This window comes from Pangasianodon hypophthalmus, chromosome 30, assembly GCF_027358585.1.
Source record: "Pangasianodon hypophthalmus isolate fPanHyp1 chromosome 30, fPanHyp1.pri, whole genome shotgun sequence".
NCBI lineage: Eukaryota > Metazoa > Chordata > Actinopteri > Siluriformes > Pangasiidae > Pangasianodon > Pangasianodon hypophthalmus.
Window position 1 is genome coordinate 6,428,824 of NC_069739.1, and position 19,051 is coordinate 6,447,874.

The 19,051-nt window shown below is 46.7% G+C and overlaps 1 long non-coding RNA gene across 1 annotated transcript; it reads left to right on the plus strand.

Moving 5' to 3' along the window:
* Nucleotides 1–1,081: 1,081 nt before the first annotated feature.
* Nucleotides 1,082–4,709, plus strand: LOC117596599 (uncharacterized). Its single transcript, XR_004577657.2, has 2 exons — nt 1,082–4,340; nt 4,481–4,709. It is a non-coding gene; the product is annotated as an uncharacterized LOC117596599 (long non-coding RNA).
* Nucleotides 4,710–19,051: the final 14,342 nt, after the last annotated feature.

The following is a 19,051-nucleotide window of genomic DNA, read 5'->3' on the forward strand; positions in this document are numbered from 1 at the left end:
TGGGAAAAAAACCCTCCACAAAATCACAAATCAGTTAATAGTTAATCAGTCTCAAAATCTGTGTGTGTGTGTGTTGTACCTTTGTGTCTCCAACAAATAAATGCCACTACACTGGGTGCCACCAACAGTAAAACCGACATAATGCTGAAAACTGTATAATAAAACACCAAAAATGTTAATAAATGTAATAATACAGATACGTTTTTTTTTTCATTGCTGATGAAACGTTTTGGCACCTAGAGGGAGACTGGTGCATGTTTGCTGTTTATCTTGTTCCAGTGTTGTTGAGGATGATGCAGGTGGAGAGTTTGTTGTTTTACTCTGACGCTGTTCTGATGGAGGTGTTGTGTCTGTTTTCCTTGATTGTGTTGAAGTTCCTCTTGTTCCTGCAGAAAAGAATGACAAATCTTATTAAAACTAATGACTGTTTTTACCACTGTTAGCACATGACAAGGTTCACTTCTGTCAATATAAAGCTCACAGCTGATGGTGAGAACAAAACACAAGTCATGAGGTTGAAATGTTTTGCCTTTCGTGTGGCAAAAGCTTTGAAGCTGTTCCAAGTCACTGCGGTTAAGCAGCCACTCCTCCCGAAACCACGGTTAATCTAGCTGCACGTAAAAATTTGTGGGCGCGGCTTTCAGACACTTAGCGGTAATAGCGCTGAATTCAGAAAATGAGCATCCGTGAGCTCTTACACAACCAAAGCAACTTAACTTTCTACAAAACGATCATTTTAAATAAATCAGTAACAAAACAGACAACAATTCACAGTATCTATGAGTATACAGACTAAAAGTTTAGATTTAAAAAAATGGGCAAATCGATCAAGTTTAAAGCGATGGTAAAAAGCATTACGCCAAATAAAAATAAATTTAAAATAACACCATTTAAGAACCATTATTATTATTATAACTATTATTATTATTATTAAGTGAAGCTTGGAACGGCTTCAAAGCTTTTGCCACATTAAGGGCAAAACATTTGTGAAACAGAAGAAAAGAACTTAAATCATTCAAGCGTTTTCGCTAGTCTAAGATATCAGCAGACTGAAAAAGCATAGTTCCTTTACACTTTGATAGTCATACCCCGTGTCCAATCAGAAACGAGCAGGTGATGTTCATTAAGGACCTAACCTTTCCATTTTGAGTTAATGTTGTGTTTTTTATTTTTCTGTTGTGTTTTTGATTTTGCTGTTATTTTATTTGCTGTTGTGTTTTTGATTTTGCTGTTATTTTATTTGCTGTTGTGTTTTTGGTTTGTCAAAGTGTTTTGCACTTTAGGGCCACTGTAATTTTGGGTTTGCAATCAGTTACAACGGCGATGGTCAAAAAAAGGTTGAGAAAACAGTCACTGTTTGTAGACACTGCTCGACGCGAATGCCGTATTCTCATGGCAATACATCTAATATGACGAGTCATCTATGCCATCATCACCCGGGGATTGATAGAGCGTGGGTATGAAGCCCGTTTCCGCCCCGGAGAAAAACGTTAAAAAAGGTTATTGTGACTTTATATCTCAGAATTTGGACTTTCTCACAATTACGTACTTTCTTAGTTGCATTTCTTGATCATTGTGTCTGTCTTTGTGTGTCATCGGACAGCAGGCCTGTATGATTATGGAATACATTATAGAGGATTATTTTTGCTGTGGCTTCACAAATAGAGAAAACTTGATTTTATTGGAAGAGTCGCAACATAAACCTATGTCTCCGGACTCTTGAGAGAACGTTATGCAGAAACCAGTTGTGGCAGAGACACAACAAAACAGATGAAGCCGAAGTGGCATATTTTATACACCAGCAGCTTCAGACATCGGGATGACAACATGGCTATCAGTGGATGCAGTAGAATGTTGGCATGCGGGGTGCGCGCAACCCCGGGAGATGCTCGAGGCAATGGAGCGCTCAGTGGCCACCTTGGAAATCGGCAGGGGTGATCATCGAGAGTTTCCCCGGCCTCCACTGCTGTGGCACATGGACCAGCATTCTCATGGGGAGAGGAGGCTCACCACCAACTGCTCCGCCTACTGAGCTGGACCCCACCGCCAACTAACGAGTCGACAAGCCCTGGCTCGCAGGCTGTGCTCTCCACACAGCAACTCCTCCCAGCTCCCCGACCATCCTTGTGGAGGTAAACGGCAGGCCAGTCTCAGCCCTCCTGGACTCTGGAAGCACCATAACCCTGGCCCGTGCCTCCATGCTATCACCCCCACCTAAGGCAGAGGTGCGTGCTGCTAGAGTCAGAGTCAAACATCAGGCCGAGGAGTGACCGCTCCTCGTGGGCCTCATCCCAGAACTCCCCGTGCCTCTGCTCCTGGGTTGAGACTGGCTGGGGTTCTCCACTGCCAGGGCATCGAGACCTCCTCGGAGACGGAGGCCCAGAGTGATGTGGCCGTGGCCTTTGCCCAGGGCAAAGGTGACGCCGGGGTGACCTCATCAGGTGAGACCCCCACTCCTACTAACCCTGTCTCCTCTGTGTTTTTGCAGGTCACCCAGGAGGGGAACTTCGAGTGGGAACAAAAGGAGGACAACAGGCTGAAGCACTGTTGGGGCCAGGTGCAAGTCATCGAATGACTCCAGCAGGACCCAGAGTGGACACTCCCAGCTGCATACTTCCTGGTGCACTGGGGCCTTTTATACTTCCGGACGGAGAGCCGAGGCCAGCCCTGTGAAGTGCTGGTGGTCCTCCACAGCAAGACCCAAGCCACGTGTTCTGCCAGCGGTGCCCACAGTGTCAGAGGACCACGCGTTATAAGCCGGCACCAGCTCCCCTCATTCCTCTCCCTATCATCGGCATCCCTTTCGAGCAGATAGGCATGGACCTCGTGGGGCTGCTGCAGAAGTCATCACCAGACAGCTCCCCCTCATCTTCAGCCACATCGGGATTCCTAAGGACGTCCTCACCAACCAAGGTACGCCCTTTATGTCCAAGCTAATGGTGGATCTGTGTCGGTTGTTGCAGGTAAAGCACCTAAGGACATCCATCTACAACCCCCAGACTGATGGCCTCGTGGAGTGCTTCAACCAGACTCTCAAGAGCATGCTGTGGCATGTGGTAGAAGAGGAATGGAGGAACTGGAACCTTATCCTTCTGTACATCCTCTTCACTGTCCAAGACACTCCACAGGCGTCCACCGGCTTCATCCCCTTCGAGCTCCTCTTCAGACCTTGAGGACTGCTGGATGTGGCCCAGGAGGCCTAGGAAGAGCAGCCTTCCCCATTCCGTTCCCTCATGGAATATATACAAGAAATGCAGGATTGAAATGACCATGTCATCTCCATTGTCCTGGAGTATATGGAGGCCGCCCAATGGGAACAACAAAGGGTCTACAAACAGCCTGCTCAGCCCAGAGAGTTCCAGCCTGGGGACCAGGTCCTCCTCCTCCTTCCCAGTGCCTCCTGCAAGTTCCTGGCCCACTCGCAGGGTCTGTACATGGTCCTCAAGAAAGTGGGTCCCGTTACTTTACCACTTCAATCTACTGAAAAAAATGGGTCGAACCAGCTCCTGTGGTGTCTGTGTTTGATAGTCTTCCCACAGGTCCACCCGAGCATACCTTGGTCCACCAAGGAGAGGAGCTCACCCCGACGCAGAGCGAGAAGCTATCTGAGTTGGTGGACCAGTTTGCTGATGTCTACTCTCCTCCACCACGGACCTAACAAATCTGGTCCACCACGACATCAAGACCGCACCGAGAGTTGTGGTTAGACAGCAGCCCTACCGCATCCCAGAGGCACACCATAAGGCTATAGAGGAGGAAGTCAGCCGTATGCTCTGGGACGGGGTGATTCAGTAGTCTGCCAGCATCTGGTCCAGCCCCATTGTGGTGGTCCCCAAGCCTGACGGAAGCATCTGCCTTTGTAACGACTTCCGGCGGCTCAACCAGGTCTCAGACTTTGACAGCTACCCCCTCCCCAGGGTTGACGACCTGGTGGAGCGACTGGGGAGAGAACCCTCAACCTCACCAAGGGGTATTGCAAGTGGACCTCAGCCCAGAGGCCAAGCCAAAGATGGCCTTCACCACCGCCAGCAGCCACTGGCAGTACCAGGTTCTCCTCTTTGGCCTGCACAGAGCTCCAGCCACATTCCAACACCTAATGGACATTATCCTGTGGCCACATCGTCAGTTTGCAGCCGCCTACCTGGACAATGTTGTCATTCACTCCTCCACATGGTGCGACCACCTCTACCACCTTGGGGAGGTCCTGGGAGAGATCCAGAAGGCTGGCTTGACTGTCAATCCCAGGAAGTGTCATCTGGATCAGCTGGGTGCTTCTAAAGCCACAGGAGAAGAAGGTGGAAGCAGTTAAGGAATATCCCCGGCCCGCAACGAAGAAACAGGTGCGTTCTCCCTACCCTCCTGCAGAAAGTATATATTTTATATCTCCAGGAGAGTATAAAAGGGGCCAGCGGCAGTTCTCAGGAGAAGAAAGGTATGGTAAAGCAGGCTACTAACATCTCTCTCCCCCTCTCTCTGCTAGAAGCCGGCGTCAGCGAGGACAAAGAGGCTGGACCCCTGCACGCCAACCCTTGCCTACCCTGAGAGCAACCGCCGTGCCTCCTGGGTCCCGCCGCAATGCTGCTGCCCTATGTCCACCGCGCCCAGCTCTGGGACAACCGTGGCCTCATCTTTCTGCACCACCCACCCTCACCTTCACACAAGCCTTTCCCATACACCAGCGCTTAAAATAAAGAGCACTTTCCCCCCCACTTCTGCCTCCTGTTGTCTGTGTTCTGCCCCTTGCAACCTCGCAGTGCTACACATTCAGTAAGACAGAGATTGTCATAGATGTAATTCAGAAAATAAATATAACAATACAGAAGTGTTTTTTCATTGCTGATGAAAAGTTTTGGCACCTAGAGAGAGGCTGCTGTGAGTTTGCTGGTTATTTTGTTCCAGTGTTGTTGAGGATGATGCAGGTGGAGAGTTTGTTGTTTTACTCTGAGGCCATTCTGATGGAGGTGTTGTGTCTGTTTTCCTTGATTGTGTTGAAGTTTCTCTCCTTCCTACAGAAAAGGATGACAAAACCTTTTAGACTGAATGACTGTTTTTATCACTGATAGTAATGTGGCACATGACACTGGAGTAAAGCATGCTCACAGTCATTAATGAAAAACTCTACCTTTAACATATAGTCTGAAATATCTTCTATCAGCCTGTACAGAACATGTGTAGATTCCCTGGTCCTCTTCAGTCAGGTCTGATATGAGTAGAGAGAGGTTTCCTGGAGAGTTTCTGACCAGTGTGACTCTGTTTCTGTGATGTCCAGTCTGTTCAGGGTAAATTTCCTGAAAGTGACTGATTCCATTAAACTCCCATTTTAGAGACTGTGGTTTGGCCTGTAGGTCAGTGCAGACGCAGGGCAGAAGTACAGACTCTCCTGTAAACCCAGTCATGTGCTCTACCTCTGCCTTCTTCACCAGCTCACAGCCTGTAAACATAACATTTACAGTTAATAACAAAAGTACTGCAATTATTAATATTCCCTGCTTGTAAATCACAACAGTTAACTGCTGCAAATCAGAAGAGATTTTTAAAGACTGTGCCTATCACCTGTTTAAATTCCCTATATAAATCCAATACTAGGACTCTGATACACAGTACTGAACCTATACTGGCTTATTTTCATTTTAATAACTGCTAAAACTTTAATAATCAGTAACATGGTTTTAATTATTTTATTTCAGCTAATGATACTCTTACAAATTGGAAATAATAATCCCAATTAAGACATACATCTTGCATAAAAAACATTACATATTAATACATATTATTAATACATATTATTAATACATATTAACAATACATATTAATATATGTATTTATGGCATGTACCTTAGCTTTGTCATGATAGTGCCCAAAGGGCACAGAACTACACTTTCCAGCAGCCCCAGCACGTCTCATTTCCTAATCACGCTCACCTTTGTTCATCTCACCTTTCTTAGCAGTCCTACATAAGTTCTAGTGTTTGTGCACCTCACTGTCAAGCTTTTGTGGTTGTTGCTGTGTTCATGTCTTGTCGTATATATCACAGCCAAGCTCTTGGTGTATGTGTTTTGCCTATTATCCATCGTTTATGTTCATGATCTGTGTTTTCATGGTTGTTTGTTTTGCACTTTATTTCAATAAATCTGCACTTGCATCCACTGCTGCCTCTACAAATCCCTGACAAGCTTATAAATAAAGGTAAGACATTACTTAAGGGACATCTTCATAGGGCTACATGACACCTACATAAACCCTTCATAACATATGACATTAACCTAAATAAATATATATAAAGACATGTATTTAAAAAGACTTCCTATTGTGTAAGCTGACATACAGACTGTGTTTATCAGTGATAACGTTAAGCTGATATAACACCTAGTCTAGTGACACATTTCTGTAGACATAAAATGGTGTTATGACACTTTCCAGGTTGACTTACTTTACATCATTACGTAATGTGTGTTATGTAGATTTACTCTGACTGTAAATTTTAGTGAGATTGGTTTTAATGTTTCATGTCATATTAACATATAATTCTGATGTATAAGATATTAACATGAACTTAAACTTTTATAGCTTAACATAAAAACTGACAAAACATACTGACAGTGACATCTACTGAAGACTTTATCAATGTTTATGTAGGCTTATGTCAGTTGTCATGAATAGATTACACAGGTGTCATGTAGCTCTATAAACACTACATTGTAAATAAATAAATAGATTAGACTGAGAAATATGTCAAATACATTCTGAAGATTCAGTCCAGTCTGATACCATAATCTGTATTTATTGTTATTTATAACTTGATACTGATGTGTCACAATATGACTCCTAGATTAAGCCCCATTTAGTTATGTTAAATGGAGTAGTTACGTATGTAACTATAATTAATTTGAACACTTACCAAGGCTGCTTTCACAATGAATATCAACTTCTATTTTGTCTTTAAATGCTTTACCTTTAACATAAAGCCAGACCTCTCTGTGTTCCTTCTCAGTGCTGCACCTGTAGACTCCCTGATCCTCTTCTCTCAGGTCAGATATGAGCAGAGACAGATTAGCAGCAGAAATGTTATTAAACAGCTGAAGTCTGCCATGGTAGTTTTCATCATTTAACATTTCTGTCAGACGTCCTGTTCTGTAGCTCTCCCAGGTGAATTTTTGAGGTTTGGTGTGCAGGTCAGAGCAGAAGCAGGGTAACAGCATTGAACCACCTTTGTGTCCATAGATTTCTACCTGATTCTTATCACCAGAGAGACCACAGCCTACAGAAACAAACATACAAAATTTCAGATTCTACTGAATAGACTATGAAGTACAATGTTTCAAACTGAAATTTTATGAGTATACTTATGCTTCAGTACATTTAATTCCAAAGTCTTGAAATGTGTCTGTTTTACTACTACTTTATATTTAAGAATTATTAGTTCCTATGGAAAATACATTTTGGGATAAATTGAGATTTGGGACATCCAGCAAGCAGATAATTATGTTTATTTGTTTTTATTTTGTTTAGTTAGGATGGTACCATGTTTTAGTGTTGGGTTTGTTTAGGAAAGGTTCGCTTCCTTCAATATAAAGCTCACAGCTGATGGTGAGAGCAATAAAAAAAGTCATGAGGTTGAAGGAATTGTCCAGTTTGTCATTAAGAGGTTTATTAAACACACAGGGTCAGTAGTGGAACATCATCAGCTGGACTCAAAACCCCTAATCTCTTGTTTCTCAGCCCAGTTCCTAACTACTGTGTGTTACACTATCTTGTGATCATGTGTGTGTTTTCCCCAGAGAGCCACTTGTAGTTAGACAGCTGTGGTTAGACACCATGTTATAACTACATCTGAAAATAAACAATTTGGAGAGATTAATACTATACAATGTGCAGATTTCTTTATACGGATCAGTTTCCACTTTTTACAATTATTTACACACCTTTCTCAATACTATGTTGACTTTTTTCAAAACTCTTCACACAGTTGGCTCTACCAGCATGCAGCTCAGTACAGCAGTTAACCTCACATCCATAATGTACTATAACTATTGAAAAATTTCATACACCCCTCAAACCCATCTCTTTCTACCAGAACAGTAGCAAAGGCTCTCTCTCAACAACATATACCTGGACTATACCAGAAATACACCCTGGATTGTACACCAGTCAAATGCACGAACCACACACACACACACAAAATCATAACAAGGAGCTATTTATCTTAGCCAGTCCACCTACTGGCATGTTTTAGGAGGAGGGAGGAAATCAGAGGAAACCTACATGGAAATGGAGAGTACAAGCACAAAACTCCACACAGATGGGACCCCGGGCTGAGGATTGAAGCGGGGACACTGGAGCTGTGAGGAGACAACACTACCCACTGCATCACCACGCTGCTCATAGGTCCACAGATTTTGTATAGATTGTAAAGAAGTGAAAAACAGAACACCTGGGTAAGGGTAAATTGGAAATCAGCTGTGATTATTTATTTGTTTGTTTGGTTGGTTGTTTATTCTTTACAATTTTAATTTTTTATTATTATAAAAAGTACCACTTTGGTTTCGATCTTGTATTGATTAGTTTTGAAAATCATATGTGAACATGTGAAAAATTATTTGTAGATACTCAGAGTTTTGTTGGAGGTTGAGTTTGAGTGAGAAATTCAATCCTTTTTGTGTCAAAGCATTGAAAATTGATACACAGTTCAGTCCATATAGCCTGCTAAGGTGAGTTTTGAAAATGTGAACACAGTATTAATAATGACATATAACTGTTTGTTAAAAAAAAATAATAATAAAAAAAATAAGGCATAATGTAGGAAGTGAAGATGGTGGTCACTGACAGAGGGACAGCAGAAAAAGGTGTGAAATTCACAGCATCTATTTACAGCTAAGAGCAGCATGAGGAAGTGATGTACAACTTACAGGAAAATAACTTTTCTATTACACTTGAGTTATGAGTTATTATAGATACATTCAATAAAACAGAGGTTGTGAGAGATATAATTCAGTAAATGTGTAAAAACATACACTGTAAGTATTATAGGGATGTAAAATAATCTCACTGTAAAACGTCTCCAGGTTACGTATGTAACCATGGTTCCCCGAGGGAACGAGACGCTGCGTCACGAAACGCTATGGGAACGCCCCCGCGTGACCACGCTCTGAATCACGTGTCTAATCCGTCCAATGGATGGGCGAGACGTCACGGGCGGGGTGACGTAGCGACCCGGAAGCATAAAAGCCCGAGCGGCGAGCCCCGCGTTAGCTTACTGGAAAATGAAGCAAGCGCCGCAGGGACGCCGGAAGTGTGGCACCGAGACGCAGCGTCTCGTTCCCTTGGGGAACCATGGTTACATACGTAACCTGGAGACGTTCCCCTTCAGGAACTCGAGCTGCGTCACGAAACGCTATGGGAACGAGTATACCTCGCACTGGACACGTACAATTGAGCTTCCAATGGTCGGGCTCCCTGAAGGGAGGAGGACAGAAAGCCTGCAGCACGACCGGCCGTGGTGCCGAGGAGGGGACTTTCGGTACGTACCCCGCTCGGGGGTACAAGAATGCTTTGGCCAAACCAGGCGCAAAGTCTAAATAGGAAGGGGCCACCGAGAGGGCCTGAAGATCCCCCACTCTCCTAAGAGAGGAAATTGCCAAGAGAAAGGCAGTTTTCAACGTCAGAAGACGGTCTGAAATCTCCTCTATGGGCTCGAAGGGGGGTTTGCAGAGAGCCTCTAAAACCACGGCCAGGTCCCACGAGGGGACCCAAGATCGAGCTGGAGGTCTGATCCTCAGCGCACCGCGGAGGAAACGTGTTACCCAGGGGTGCCTGCCCATTAACTGGCCATCGAGAGGGGCGTGGCAGGCCGCAATAGCCGCCACGTACACCTTCAGGGTGGAGTGGGTCAGTCCCGCGGAGAGGCGGGCCTGCAAGAACTCCAGCACTGTACCAACTGGGCAGTGAACAGGGTCAAGCCGGCGGTCTCCGCACCAGGAAGTGAAAAGTTTCCACTTCAGGGCGTACAGTTTCCTCGTAGAGGGAGCTCCGGACTGGAGGATGGTCTCCACAACCTCGGTTGAGAGACCGGAAGCGCGGAGTTGTGCCCCCACAGAGGCCACACCCACAGCTTCCACAGCTCCGGGTGGGGGTGAAGATGGCCCCCCGCCTGTGAGAGGAGATCCTTCCTGATCGGAATCTCCCATGGGGAGCCGTCTAGGAGGGAAATCAGGTCCGAGAACCATACTCAGCCTGGCCAGAACGGGGCTACTAACAGTAGACGAATTCCGTCCCGGCGCACTCTCTCCAGAACTCCCGGGAGCAGAGCGACCGGAGGAAAGGCGTACAGACGCAGCCTCGGCCACGGCTGTACCATGGCATCCAGTCCAAGAGGAGCTGGATGAATCAGAGAGAACCAAAGGGGACAGTGCGACGTCTCCTGCGTCGCAAACAGATCCACCTGGGCTCTGCCGAACATACGCCATATGAGCTCCACCACCTCGGGGTGGAGTCTCCATTCCCCGGGCACCGGCCCCTGCCTCGACAGGGCGTCCGCTCCCACGTTAAGATGACCAGGGATGTAGGCCGCTCTCAATGAGAGGAGGTTCCCTTGGGACCACACAAGGATCTGGAGCGCCAGCCTGTAAAGGGGGCGCGAACACAGACCTCCCTGGCGGTTGATGTAAGAGACCACCGTTGTGTTGTCGGTGCGCACCAACACGTGGCGGCCTCTTAGGTCTGGGAGAAAGTGTTTCAGAGCTAGAAACACGGCCAGCATCTCCAGGCGGTTGATGTGCCAAGTGAGATGGCGGCCGCTCCACAGACCACGGGCAGGACAGCCACTCATGACCGCTCCCCATCCGGTGAGGGACGCATCCGTCGCTAGCACTACGCGGCGACCAGGAGCTCCCAGGACCGGGCCCTGAGACAAGAACCCAGGTTCTCTCCACACAGCTAAGGCACGGCGGCGTCGCCGCGTGACCTTGATCATGCGGAGCGGGTTTCCTCTGTTTCGGAAAAACCCCCTGGTCTTGAGCCACCACTGTAGGGGTCTCATGTGCAGCAGGCCAAACGGTATCACGTTGGACGCAGCTGCCAATAGGCCCAGCAGTCTCTGAAACTGCTTTACAGTGAGTGACCGGCCTACTTTCGCTCTCGCGACCGCTGTGAGGACCGACTCGATCCGAGCAGGAGACAAACATGCCTGCATCGTGGTCGAATCCCACACGACGCCTAGATAAGCAGTTCTCTGAGCTGGAGAAAGCACGCTTTTCTCGGCGTTTAGTCTTAACCCCAGTTCCTTCATATGGGCGAGAACGGCATCTTGATGCCGAGCCGCCATCTGCTCTGAATGAGCTAAAATCAACCAGTCGCCGATATAGTTCAGTATGCGGATGCCCTGTAGTCGCATCGGAGCCAGGGCAGCATCCACGCACTTCGTGAAGGTGCGGGGTGAGAGTGCTAGGCCGAAGGGAAGAACCCGATACTGGTAAGCTTCGCCCCCGAAAGCGAACCTCAGGAACTTCCTGTGCGGGGGAAGGATGGAGATGTGGAAATACGCATCTTTTAGGTCGATCGTGACGAACCAGTCCTCGGACCTGATCTGAGACACGACCTGAGTGACCGTAAGCATCCTGAACTTCAGTCGAGCGACTGAGAGGTTCAATTGCCGCAAGTCCAAAATGGGACGCAGCCCTCCCCCCTTCTTGGGAACAATGAAGTACCGGCTGTAGAACCCTGACTCTCTGTCGTGAGGAGGGACCACCTCGATGGCCTCCTTCCTCAGGAGAGTACGTACTTCCTGCTCCAATACCAGAGCCTGCTCGGGACCCACCACAGTGGGAAGAACCCCAGAAAAACGAGGTGGAGGCGAGCCGAACTGAATTCTGTAGCCTCTTTCTACAGTACGCAGGACCCAATGAGACACATTCGGCAGAAGTTTCCACACTGCCAGAAAGCTCACTAAGGGAATCAGTCTCTCGAGACTGACCTCTGGTGTAATAGAAGCGGTTAGCTGGGTGCCCTGAGGCGGCGAACCGACATGGGGGAAATGAGCTAACCACTGCGAAGGCCTCAGGAGAGGCCGCGAGCCTCCCAGACCCGCTACGTTGCCGGACGAGAACTGGGAGAGGCGCTCGCCGGAGACCGCTGCGCCCTGAAGCACCATAGGTGGCAGGGTTGGCAGATCGACCTCCTGAGGGCACTGGGGGGGACCCGGGCACCGTAAGATGAGGCGTACGCCGCGTCGCCCCAGAGGGGCCCGCCCTCGAAAGCCCTGGGCCAAAACCATCAGGGCTTCTTAGCCGCGGCCCTTCTGGACATGAAGACGGTCCTCAGATCCGCCTTAGTGCCCGAAGGGCCAGGCCCAGAGTGTCGTCGCGACTCCTGCTCCCGCCTCGGGGGAGCACGGGAGGCGACGCTCTGCTTTTGGGCCTCCCTGTAGGAGGGGGCCGTACACGGAGGGGGCTGCCCCCGCCCGGCAGCCCCACAAGCTAGAGAGCGACGGGGGAGGAACCGCTGGAACGCCGCCGCCTGAGCACGGGCCTGCTGGTATCCCTCGACGACGGAGTCTACCACGTCACCAAACAGGCCCAAGGGAGTAAGCGGGGCGTCCATGAGCACGACCCTGTCCTTCTCTTTCATATCGGACAGGGTCAGCCAGAGATGCCTCTCCGCCGCCACCAGGACTGCCATAGACCGACCAATAGCACGGGCGGTCTCCTTGGTGGCGCGGAGGGACAGATCAGCGGCCCGCCTCAGCTCAGCTACCTGCTCAGATGTACTCTCCCCCTGCTCATCCAGCTCTTTAAGCAGGTCAGCCTGGTACGCCTGTAACACCGCCATGGTGTGCAGACACGCACCGGCCTGACCTGCTGCCGTGTACGCCTTGCCTACCAGCGCTGAGGTGGTCCGCAGCGGCTTGGTAGGCAACGCCAGAGCCTTCAGGGACGATGCAGCAGCAGGGGACAGATAGCTGGCTAGCGTCTGTTCAACCCTGGGCATCGCCCTGTAGCCGGAGTAGTCCAGCCCCGCCACATTAGCGTAATGGGAAGAAGTGGGGCTGAACAACCGGGCTGAAAACGGCCTATTCCAGGACCTCCACACCTCAGTGTGGAGGTCCGGAAAAAAGGGCAGGCTCCGGGGCGGAGGTGGTGGCCTACTGCGCAAAAAACGCTCCTCCAGTCTAGAGCCCTGAGGCTCAGGCCGTGACTCAGCGGGCCAGTCAATGCTAAGCTTAGCGACTGCCCGCGCAACCACCTCGAGCAGCTCCCCGTATTGAGGAGACTGCGGCTCAGGGTCGACGCTCTCCACATCGACCTCCCCGGAGGACAATAGGTGGAGCGCCGAGTCCACTCCCCGGGGGGAAGAAACCGCAGAGCGTGCTTCCGAGCCCAGGGAGGGGACAGAGGACCTGGAGGGTGAGGAAGGAGAAAGGGACGGGCCCGTCTCCATTCCCTCCGCCAGGTCCATCTGCGAGCCTCGCGAGCGCAACCGCCGCTCTGCCTCAGCAGAAGCGGGGCCGGCACCGCGAGGCACACTAGTGAGGGCTCCCTCCTCAAAGAGAGCCCAGCGGGAGTGGAGAGTGCGCAGCGGTAAACGCTCGCAATGTGCGCAGCCGGCTCCCTCGAGAGCTGACTGAACATGCTCCGCTCCCAAACAGGCAACACACAGACTGTGTGTATCCCTGCCCGTAATAAATCGCGGACAGGGAGGAACACACGGCCTGAAGCGCTGCCCGCTCTCGCCCTTTGTCTTATCCTTGGCTTTAGGCGATTGTAGTGGATAGATGTTGAGGTGCCTGTGTCTTTAAGCTACAGCAACGGTGTTGTGTCGCACCTGTATGACATCACTAGATGCGACTGATTTGTGACAATTGTTAGCCTCGGAGCTCCTTTAAAAGCACGGCGTTGGCGATGCTAAGGTAAGTGGCAGTTTTTTTTGGTGTTGTGTCGCACCTGTATGACATCACTAGATGCGACTGATTTGTGACAATTGTTAGCCTCGGAGATCCTTTAAAAGCACGGCGTTGGCGATGCTAAGGTAAGTGGCAGTTTTTTTTTGTTGGTTTGCTCGTCTACCCTGGGTTTTCTCCTGTTAGTCGGAGCCCGTAGAGGTCTGTGCCTTGATTGTAAAGGGTGCAGTTGTTGGAGTCCTGCTCCAGGAGTTTGTTGCTGCTTGTTTGCGCTTATAGTGCGTATATCTCATCTGTGAGTGTTGTAAGCCTGAGGTTGTGTTGCATCGGTTCCTGCTTTCCGGTATGTAGCTTTCTTGCTATATTTAGTATATTGGCTTTAGTATGCCACTTGATTCACTGTTACCTGCCCCTATTAGGCTGTGTGGTCGGTTGACTGGGAGGTTTCCCCTTTTTTTTAAAGGAGCTCCTCTGCATCGCTGCTTGTGGTATGTCGCTATGTTAATTCTTATCTTTCTTTTTAATTAGCTAGTTATATATGAGCTTATAGGTGCCTTTGGTGTCCTTTATTTAGCAGGTGACTTCTGCTGCTGATTTGCTGCTGTGACTTCAAACCATTGGGGCCGTCTGCTGACGGCGAGCTGCTGTTTTGTTTCTAGCGAATTTCTTTATTGTTTTGTTTGTGATACTGTGTATTCAGTTTTTTTTTGTAATTGTTGCGCAGTGTGTATAATTAGATCATCAGCGCGCTAAAATCGTTAGAGTGGTGATGTTTGTACGAGTGTGTGTTTTTCTGTTTTTTTTGTGGGTAGTTGGTAGTGTGTTTGTGTGTGCGTGTTTGTGTGGGGTGCTAGCGTGTGTTTGTGTGTGCATGTGAGCATGTTGGTGTAATTTTGTTGGTATATGGTTTTTTTTTTCTTTCTTTCTTTTTTTTTTTTTTTTTTTGTTTTTCTTTGTTCCTGTATTTTTGTTCATTTCTTTTTGTGTGTTCTGTTTCAGGAGTTGGGGGACGCCGGCAGGGAGGCTTGGCACCGGGTGGCTGGGTACCTGTGTTTGTGTGTGTTTCACCTTTCTGGCAGTGTAGTGTCACCTGGGTGTGCTGTGCAGTGTATGTGTGCGCTTCACGTGTGGTCTTTTTGGACCCTCCTTCCAGATCGCCTCCCTGTGGTAAGCCCCTGTCCTATTTTATGTGTGTGTTCTGTCCTGTAGGCCTACAGAATAACTGAACCCTGGTTATATTTGCAGTGTTTGCTATTCTTTTTTTTTTATGAGTTGTAACAAAATCATTGAAAGGAATTCAATAAAGAAATTGTTTAGTGTGAATCCTGTCTCTGTTTACTTGTGTACGAACCAGTGTTCCTTATGTGGGCTTAATGTGGGTGGTTTTTTTTTGTATAGTTAGTTTTCCTAAGGGGGGCATAACTCCCCTGGGTGGCGTGGTCGGTAATCTAAATTCTTATTGGTACCTTGGTCTCGCTACACATGCCAACGATAAAACACCAACCAGACAGAAAATAGACAGACAATAAACACAGAGCGCTTGCTGAAAACAGGAAGCTAACGCGGGGCTCGCCGCTCGGGCTTTTATGCTTCCGGGTCGCTACGTCACCCCGCCCGTGACGTCTTGCCCATCCATTGGACGGATTAGACACGTGATTCAGAGCGCGGTCACGCGGGGGCGTTCCCATAGCGTTTCGTGACGCAGCTCGAGTTCCTGAAGGGGAATCCTCCTTATTCATTAGCCCACCTCTCTTCATCAGTGCATTTTAGACTGAAGTTAATAAGGAAGAAAAAAATCTGCTGTCTTTGGGCAATTTACCCAAAAATACATGCTAGTAAAACTAACTAAACTAACTAATTTTAACTAAAAATACATTTTAGTAACATTACTTTTATAAAATATAAAGCCATAATCAAATATTTCTGCTGAATGTGTTCATCTCTGTTGTCCCTATTAATATTATACCACTATAGTAAGTAAAGCTGTTGTTAATTGAAAAACATTTTGCAGTGTTGGTTTGGTTGTTCAGGAACAGGGCTGAACTTCGGCCTACTGTATACCCAGTCTGGACAGAAAGCACACGAACTAAATACAAAGCAGCTGAACTAAGAACTGGCTAATATTCTCTCTCCTTTCTGTAATAGAAAATAGAAAATAACTTCACTCACCTGCAGTGACGTGAAACACAACAGACAAAAGATACAAGCACTTCATCATTACTGATTTTTCTACACACACACACCAGTCCCTCAAAGTGAAACACACACACTGTCACACTGACTGAGTGTCTCTCTTTTATATACTTTGGTTTTCAGGAAACCTCAACCACCACTGTGTCATTTCTTATTTTTGGAAAATCTTTTCATCACTCTTTCCATTACCTAATTTGTTTTTATATGCAGTATTAATAGCTATTCATATATTTTCTCATGTGGTGGTTTTATCATATGTCATAGTGTCATCCTTGTTATCTATCTTGGGTGTCATTTTCTCAATGCTTGCATGTAGCCTTTTTCTTTAGATGAAATTTTACCTAAATAAAGAAATTAATGCAAAAAAATACTCTTAGTGTTTCAAATTTAACCTTAATCTTGATCTTGAGGGCTGTTTCTATACTATCATTCGAGATCTTAATCTACATCCAGATTTCTGCAGAAAGAAGAAAGAAGGCCTTTATTGTCCGATATATATATGTACAGGACAGTACAATTATTTTCCTTGGCATATTGGTAGGAATTTGGGATAGAGCTGTAAAGCTGCTTTGTGACAATGTCTAATGTTAAAAGTCCTCTACAAACAACATTCAGTTGAAAATTGGACAATCTACTAAGTGATGTTTAGGCTGCATTACTTTCTAGTTCTGACAGACTAGATAACTCATGAAAACAAATGCTAAGCAACTAATGAGAGAAAACACAGAAGTTATAAATGGGAACCAATCAGGAGAAACACAAGACAGGTGTGTACAGGAACTCAGTGGAACCACCAAGGAAGAAATTCACACTATGAGAGAGATGCCCTCTGCTGGTCTGGCAGGGAATTGTCTGTGGTGACAAATATAAAGTGATCTTTGCTATTTTTAATGACTCTTTTTTGTAACTATGTAAATTGTGTAAAACGTTGTACTCTTGTATATTTTGCTTCATTATTATGACTTTTGCTTAGAAAACTGGGTTCTTTTTTTTTTTTTTTTTTTTTTTTTTAAATCTGTTAAGCACATTGAAATATTAGGTCAGGATATAGGTGATTCTCTGCCAAGCTAGTTTATACACAGTCTACACAGGTGTGTTTAGCAATCCACTCTAACTGACCAAACAAACCCCTCCAAATTCTGGCCTGTGTGCCAGGGTCGCTCTTTGGGGTTTTTGCCAAATAATCCCTGGGTAGGAGAGTGCAGTTTTCAGAATCGTGGGATTCGCATGGCCACAAACCAGCCATGCACTTTCAGGTCACTGCAGCACAGTTCCATGTTCCAATGCCCGTAAAGATTTCTTCTGCCTCTTGGAAGCTTTAGGCAGTGGAGTCAATCCTGTAAACCCCTAACAAACCCCTGAGTGCCCTCTGACCATCTTGTGGAGTGTGCTCTAAACAGTACACCCCACCATCACCACTAAAGAGATCCACAGGGCATGCTCCTGAGAGGTCAGGGCACTTTACAGCTGAAAACTTCACCCACCAGAACAGAGGGTCCTAATGTCTCAGGCATACAAACTCCAGGTTCCTGCAAACAGGGGCTGATGACCAAAGATTTTGGTGAGGCAGGATGACATTAACAACAGCATAGCCTCAAACAAAATTAGGTTAAAATTAGGCTGCAAGGTAGTGAATTTAATTTTGAGTGTCAGCAACACAGTCATCCAGTCTAGCAGTTTGTTTTGAACCGTTGTAGATGTATCTTTGTCAAACTGTGTTTGATACAGCAGGTGTGTTTCCCGTTGTAAGAGACAAGGACAGAAGAGGTAATATAATTAACCATGGTTGCCAAGGATTCAGCAAAATTTCCAGCCCAAATACCTCTCAAAAATAACACAAAAGACCTGAAAACACCTAAAAAAAATTCAGGCATTGGGCAAGTGACACATTTTTCATCTGTTGCTCAACCTTTATGTGAACCTTTATGTGGGAAATGATTTCACTGGGGTGTATTTGGATTTCGGGTGTATGGACATTATCCATTTCATTACCTCTTTTTTCCTCTCTCAATCTTTGCAATATATCCTAAAATAGAAATGGTTCTTTACATCATATACATGTGTAAGTGTCTGCACTTACACTTTGCTGTTGTTTGCAAAAAATAAATGTATTACTTTAATTCTGATTATTTGCTATAAAACAAGATCTTGGTAACCACTGAGTATTTTTCAACTAGCCAAATTTGGCATTAAAAACTGTGATTTGGCCAACCTTGTCATTAAATGTCCTGTCTGCTGCTACTCCTCCACTGATAATGTTTATGGGGCAGCATGATTCCTGTCCCAGTGGGCCTTTGTTAATGCTTGTTGCACTGTTCCCAGTTGACCACTAGGTGCAGTAATAACTCTACTGAGCTAAATGGGGGCTGAACAATCTAGAAAGGCAGCAATTCAGTGGAATGTTGGCTTGTATCTGTCAAACAGCAAAAAAAATTAAAAAATAGTTAGTCACTCAAAAGAGGTAATTAGTATTTCAACAAAATCTAAAATGTATGGAGTTGTGAATGAGGGCATTAAGAAGATTAACATTTGTTGAATAATTGATGTATATTGTGTGGTTCTGGCCCACCTGCCCCTACAGATGAGCCACCACTCCTCCCTGTGGAAGTGTACCTAGCATCGAGTAGCTTTGTAAGAAAGGTACTCTCCCACTGACCTTTGTTTATTTACATCAGAACAGTGCTGGTACTGAGTTTATTGTCGGTAGAAACTCAAGTGATGCATTTGTTTTTACTGGTGATTTGTTGATTCACTCCTTAAGGCCTGTTTCACACTGGATGTGTGAGCAGAGCAGAAGCAGCGTGTATTTTTTTCACACTGAATTAAAGTGACAGTGTTCCTGGGTAGTGGTGGCTCAACGTTTAAGGCTCTGGGTAACTGATCAGAAGGTCAGTGGTTCGAGCCCCAGCACTGCCAAGTTGCCACTGTTTGGCCCTTGAGCAAGGCCCTTAACCCTCTCTGCTCCAG